Source organism: Etheostoma cragini, chromosome 16 (genome assembly GCF_013103735.1).
Source record: "Etheostoma cragini isolate CJK2018 chromosome 16, CSU_Ecrag_1.0, whole genome shotgun sequence".
NCBI classification, from domain to species: Eukaryota; Metazoa; Chordata; class Actinopteri; order Perciformes; family Percidae; genus Etheostoma; species Etheostoma cragini.
In genome coordinates, this window is record NC_048422.1 from 4,804,234 (window position 1) to 4,811,103 (window position 6,870).

Genomic DNA, 6,870 nt, shown 5'->3' on the forward strand with positions numbered 1-6,870 from the left:
ACTATTGACCCTACCATCCTGTTATAGAGACTAGAACATTTAGTTGGCAGTAAAGGAATCACAATAAGCTGGTTTAAGTCCTATTTATCCTGCAGATACGCTGAAGCCAGTGCGTTCCACAAGGCTCAGTGCTTGGACCAAGTCTATTCTGCCTGTAGGTGCGTCCTCTAGGCAATAATATTACTCAATTAACTTCCATTGTTACGAGCATAACACCCACTTATACCTATCAGTTAGCTAAACAACTAATTAAACAAACATGCATTAAAGATATAAAATCATGGATGACCTACAATTTTCTGATATTGAACTCAGACAAAACTGAAGTTATTGTGCTGGGCCCTAAACACTTCAGAACCTCATTATCCAGACATGGTTACTCTGCACTACTGTCAGAAATCTAGGAGTTATTTTTGATCAGGATATATCCTTTAACGCCCACTTAATACAAACCTGAAGAACAGCCTTTTTTCATCTTTGAAACATTGCCAAAATTAAGAACATCCTGTCTCAAAACAATGTTGAAAACTACTCCAAGCATTTACTTCCAGGCTCAACTACTGTTATTCCTTATTAACAAAATTCTCAAATAAAACCCTAAGGACTCTCCAGCTGATCTAGAATGCTGCAGCGCGTTTTCTGACAAGAACTAAGAAAAGAGCTAATTTCTCCTGTATTAGCTTCTCTGCATTGAATTCCTGTAAAATCCAGGATTGAATTTAAAATCCTTCTTTTTACCTACAAAGCTCTAAATGGTCAAGCACCATCATATTTTTAAGGGTCCCACTAGAGCACTACGCTCCCATGATGCAGAGTTAATTTTGGTTCATGGAGTCTCTACAATTAGAATGGGAGCCTGCTTTTGTGATTGATTGATTTTGTGTGAATGATGTTGCACCCTGACCCCAGTCCACCTAGAGACATAACAATTCTCACTTTTCATGCAATTCACTTCATATTGTATAACAGTACATAAGTCAAGTCTCAACTCAATTTAAGAAAATATTGTTCACATGCTAAAAATGTGCTTAATCCCATGTAGAATGGTAATGCTTGAAAGTTCTGTTTTCTCCAATTTAAGTTAGAGTGGAAAACTTTGGTTAGACCAGCTGTAATCCTCTAGATAGAAAGATTATCTTGGACTTAAATTGAAGCTTAAAAACTTGGGAAGTTTTTCATGTACATTTAATATGTATAATAAAATGCTTGAAAAGTATCACTTTTGATGACAATTGTCGGCGGACAGACATTATTTTGTCTTTTGGGTTATGTTGAGGGTGATATTTGACAGCATAAAGGAAGCAATCCCCAGAATCTTTTTCTGCTGGTTTCCACTCTGTGCCAAGTTACATCATGCAAAAGTTCAGTATTACAGTAAATAACCATTTATGTAGCTGCAGTACGTTAAAGGAACACACTGACTTATTGGGACTTAGGAAATAGTAGTGAAAAATCATAGTACTAAAAGTTAGCATATAACTGAGTCCCTTAAACTTCCTGACTATGAAAATGTACATGTAATCCTATTCGACAGGTAATGGTTACAATAAGTAACACAAAACAATTCTGTTCAACAGTTAAACGTTATTGTTTTGACAGCTGATAATATGACTAAAACTAAAGTATTTTGAAAGGGTATCATATCTAATCTGCATACTGTGAGGAGAGTCTGAAGGGTCAAGTACACCTCAATAGTGTTCAGTCAGATCTGTAAGACATGGCAAATTCTCTTAGATTACATTTTAAAATTTTTTATCATGGTGTACAACTGCACATATATTTAGTCTCAAATAAAGGAGAAGCACGTATTTAGCCCGGTGTGTAGCAATTACTGTACTAGTAAACATGGTTATTTTATAACTGGGCCCACTAAAAGAGAGTAATATCGTCCGAGATCGCAGACAGGTTTTAGCAGCACTTAATAACACTTTTAGACTACCAATTCCATACAAAGACCAGGCAAAGCCCATGTTGCAGGGCTGACTATAACAAGCAAAGTTAGCATCACTGCTGTACAAGAGGGTGAACTTTAGCACACTCCAAAATGTAGCATACTGTCACTGATGCCTTAGCAACACTAAGCAAATTGCAAATGGACTGCAACTGTAACATTTCAGATTGGAAAACCCAATCAATGAGGTATGAAATGCTTTGTAGAGTTGATAGGAAATGCATATAAACATTAAAGCAGATTTACACTTGTAGGAATGGTTCCACACAATATATCACTTTTGCTTCCCATGGCTCAACTGTTCACAGTTACCTTTAGGAAGTGGAATCAGACTACATCATGAAAGACCGTATCAGTCAAATTATGCTTTTCTTCTACAGTGTTCATGATCAGCTGTTGAAAACTCAACAAAACAAGATTTTAACAGTATTCTTTTGCAAGATGTATTTTTATTGAAGGAAAATGTATTACATCCCTCAAGAAATGTCCCCCATCTACTCTATCTATCTATCTATCTATCTATCTATCTTACATTCCTTTGAACTGCTGCATGATGGACAGAAGATGTTCGCTGCGTTTCTGGATGCTTTCATGCTCCTCCTTTAGCCTTTCCTGCTCATGCGACAGCTCCTCCTGATGGACAGACAGACAGACAGACAGACAGACAGTCAGTCAGAGTTCATTTAAATATAATGCTCCCATATTGGTCAAAGGGGCCACTGCCAATACAGCTCTGCTAGAGCTAACCTGAGGAGAGGCATCAAAGCTGCCAAGGAGGACTACAAATTTAAAAACACACAGTGTGACGTGTGTTCAGATAGGTGAACCCAAGGAAGGCTGCTGGTCCTGATGGACTTCTTGGTAAAGTACTTATAGCATGTTGACCAGCTCTGTAGGGTCTTCACTAAAAGCTTTAAGCCATCATCATCCCTGGGTTCAAAAAGCCAAAAACTGCTAGTCTGAACAGTGGTTCCATTGTAGTCACATAGTGCGTTCTATTTGTTTTACATCTAAATAAAATAATTTGGATTAACAACAAATAAATGAATACACAGTTCACCAACAGGGATGTACTGTTTTTGTTACTTAGGGGGCCCAATAAGTCATTGCATTTATAAAAGATCAAACTGGCCAAAAGTCTGTCAGTCATTTGTGCATGATGGGGGTATAATGCCACCATGGCTGAAAACTCGCTCCACCAAAGCACTTGAGGCAGGCACTGCCAAGACCCCAACTGTACGTACACACCGCCACCGACTGTGAGCTTCTAAAGTTACCGAAAGTCAAACATTTTCAATGGAAGCCGGCTTCTCTCAGCTCAAGTAGTGGCAAATCTGTCGGCATCGTGTTTTGCGCGTTTTGAACGACGAGAGTTTCACTCAGAAAGTTGAAATTTGTCAACTTACTATGATACATGACACACTATGATACTATGACACACTATGATGTATTTACTGTCAACTACTGTCAGAAATGCCGGAAACTCTTGTTTTTCCCAATAGACATGGGCAAGTTGCAATCAATAATAACAAGATCACAGAGTATTGCATTGGTGATAGCTTTCTGCTGTGGATGACTTGTGCTTTACTGCCCTGCACGGGTTTCCATGAACTGTGCCATTGAAGGCTGATGTGGCTCATTTGTGATGCTTTTGTTTAGCTGGTAGTCTTCCTATCTGGAAGAGGTAAGCATATCACGCATGTCAAAAATGGCCTTATAGCTCAACACCAATTGCTGATGAAAATACTCATTATTAGCAGCTCTGTTACAGTAGCCTTACTTTAAGGGTAAGTTAAGTGTTTAGGAGGAGCAACATTAGGCAAACCAATGGTGGATACAATTAGAGAGAGCTAACATACAGTGGGGTTTGAAAGTTTGGGCACCCCAGGTAAGACTTTGTATTAATGTGCATAAAGAAGCCAAGAAAAGATGGAAAAAATCTCCAAAAGGCATCAGATGACCAATTAGACATTCATATTTTATGTCACAAAAAGTTAGATTTTATTTCCATTATTTACACTTTCAAAATAACAGAAAACAAAAAAATGGCGCCTGCAAAAGTTTGGGCACCCAGCGAGGGGCCGATTTGGCCCTCGGGCCTTGAGTTTGACACATGGTGTACACCAACAACATCTTGTGTAACAAACGTATGGCACTTTTTAAATATTGTAAAGGTTCTTGTTCCATATTTGTCTTAGGTCATCATCATTTCACACACTTGTTGCTTTCCCCAAACTAGTTGGGACCACTTTCTCACTCTGGTCCCAGCTGTGATGTCCCAGCTTCACATCTGTCTGTCTGCGTCTGCATCACCTATTCTGTTAGCTTCATAACTTGCTCAAAATCACACCTTGTGTTTGAATTGTCTCTAAACTGAGCAAAGGTCTCTTTTAGTCCCTCAATTAGATTGATGCACTCAAAGATTGATGTTTGGCTTTGTAAACCCTGTGTGGCAATATTGCTTGTCTGAAATGATTTTCCAAATGTGAGTAAAAATAAGAACCTTTTTTATTTGTTGCAGCAAGGATTGCGCCTAAACCTTTTGAATGTCCACTACTTTCAGCATACTCAGCAAGCACTTCTCATATTACGTTGAGTAACTAAAGTAACTGGCTCACTGCTCCAGATTTGGAGCTCTAGCGTGTCTAGGGGATTGCTCAAGTTTCAAGCACGGGCATCCTGGATGAAGCTCCTCTTGCGCTGCCACAAACGTTGCGTGTCTGCAGCTGTTTGTCATGAATCTGTGAATTTTGTTCAGTGCATCAAAAAATATGCTGACGTGCCCGGACACCTTTTAATGCTGCACAGAGTACCAGATTCATTGAATTGCAGTGGACATTGAACACTTGAGGAAAAGTTTGTTTCAAAATCCCATACCCACCTCCCTTGTTTCCTGACAAAACAAAGGCTCTGTCAAAACTGAAGCCAATGCACAGAGATGGGTCAAGTTGCAGTGGTTCAACCACCTGTAGTATCTTTTCTGAAATACCACTTGCTCTCATGTTACTTGTGTCCATGAACCCGATATCCCGTTCTTTTGTTTTCCCTGTGTGAACATATCCCACTCAAACAGCCACCAGTTCACGGCTTAACTCGTCCGTATATTCATCTGCAATAAAGAGCATAATAGATGCCTTTTGCTATAATAGATGACTTCTGCTTTGATTTTACGCAACAGCAAGGAGGCTGCGAACTCCAGCAGCTCAGCTTCCGTTTCTGGGCAGCTACTCTGGATCTGTGTGCACGTGAACTTGAACAGTTCAATAAAGTTTCCTTTATCCTTTTATCCATCTTAATTTGACCTGTGTCCATGTAGGGGGATGCCCTGCTTGGCACAAAACAGCAAAATGTCTAAAACGACTTTTAGATGGTCCCAATTCCTTTCAATAAATGAATAGTCCATGGCATCACGGTTTATTTGATATAACACATTTTCCGGGCATGCAGTTTGGTTGGTCCTGTAGCCTTGAAACTCCAGAATAATAAAAATAGATGTATTTTGATTTGATTTGATTTTGGCTGGGTGGCCCAGTGCCGCCCTGGCCCATTACAGGCTACGTGCTTGGAGTAACGTTAACGTTACCCCAAAATAACGCTGCCATAATGTTAGCAGATCGCAGGCTGTAATGGTAATATTAATATTAGCTATTTAATGTTACCTCTAGGAATTAATAGCTTAAGTACATTCAGGAAATTAACAGAAGTGAATTTATTTGTAAACACGTTTTAAATGAAATACTTTTTCATCTTTGAGTTTGCGGAAAATTATCAAGTCTTTTTAAGTCAAAAGGCTCAAGTCCAATTGAAGTCACAAGTCTTTGGTATTAAAGTCCAAGTCTTTTCAGATTTTCTCTAGTAGAGTCTGAATTCATTAAATTGTTCAATTCAATTTTATTTATAGTATCAATTCATAACAAGAGTTATCTCAAGAGAGGGTCACGTGACCGAGATCCGAGATGGCAGCACAGTGAAGAACTCCGACGACAGTGTTCGAAATTTTCTTTTAAAACCCTTGTAAAAGCTATAAGTAAGGCTCGAAACATAGGACACTAAAGCTAAAAAAGTCTAAAGCTTCGTCTATGAAACAGTGCGAAATCTTTTCAAAAAGACACAAGGCAGCCACCAAAACAACATCGAGTCCAACGTGCGGTGAAGAAGCTAATATAGCTACCATAACTGAGGTGTTGGAAGAGCTAAAGTTACTCCGGTCGGATTTTGGAGTCAAGCTGGATAGTATAGATGAAAGACTGACTGGAATGGCGAGCGCTATGACTGCACTGGAGGCTAAAGTGTCTGAGGTAAAACAAGACTTATTAAACCAGGCGGCTCGCATTGCCGAAGTAGAAAGTTCGCTTGAAAAAGCTGATACAACGTTGACTTCAGCTATGAAACGAATCATGCTCCTTGAGGCCAAAACAGATGATTTGGAAAACCAAGGAAGGCGAAAGAACCTGCGTGTCTTTGGCATTCGAGAAGGAGCGGAGGGAAGACAACCACTTTTTGACTTTATTAGCAACATGCTACCGAAATGGCTGGAGCTTGCACCGGACAAGTCATTCACATTGGAGCGGGTCCACCGCACACTGGCCTCCGGGAAACCTAACCAGGGCAGAGCGGTTCTGATTCGCTTCTTAAAATTCCCGGAGAAGGAATTTGTGTACTGAGAGGCAAGGAAAAGAGATATTATGCAAGATGGGGTCAAAATAACGTTTGCACAGGATCTATCTGCAGAGACGGTACGGATTAGACACGGGTTTCACCCCGTGGTAAAGCTTTGTCGACATCGGTGCGTTCCGCGGATTCCAACACAACCCCTGCAAACTTCGGATCCTCCATGATGTAAAGATTCATCTCTTCTCAACACCTCAAGAAGCTGAACAATTTTACAAGTCTCTTCCAAAATAAGCACAGCGGATGCT

At 39.8% G+C, this 6,870-nt stretch overlaps 1 long non-coding RNA gene across 1 annotated transcript in view; it reads right to left on the reverse strand.

The window, feature by feature from the left end:
• Positions 1-6,870, reverse strand: part of LOC117958869 — an 11,400-nt gene continuing 4,530 nt past the window's right edge. Inside the window, exon 3 of the long non-coding RNA XR_004659809.1 lies at positions 1-89. This is a non-coding gene — a long non-coding RNA (uncharacterized LOC117958869). The remainder of the gene's footprint in view (positions 90-6,870) is intronic.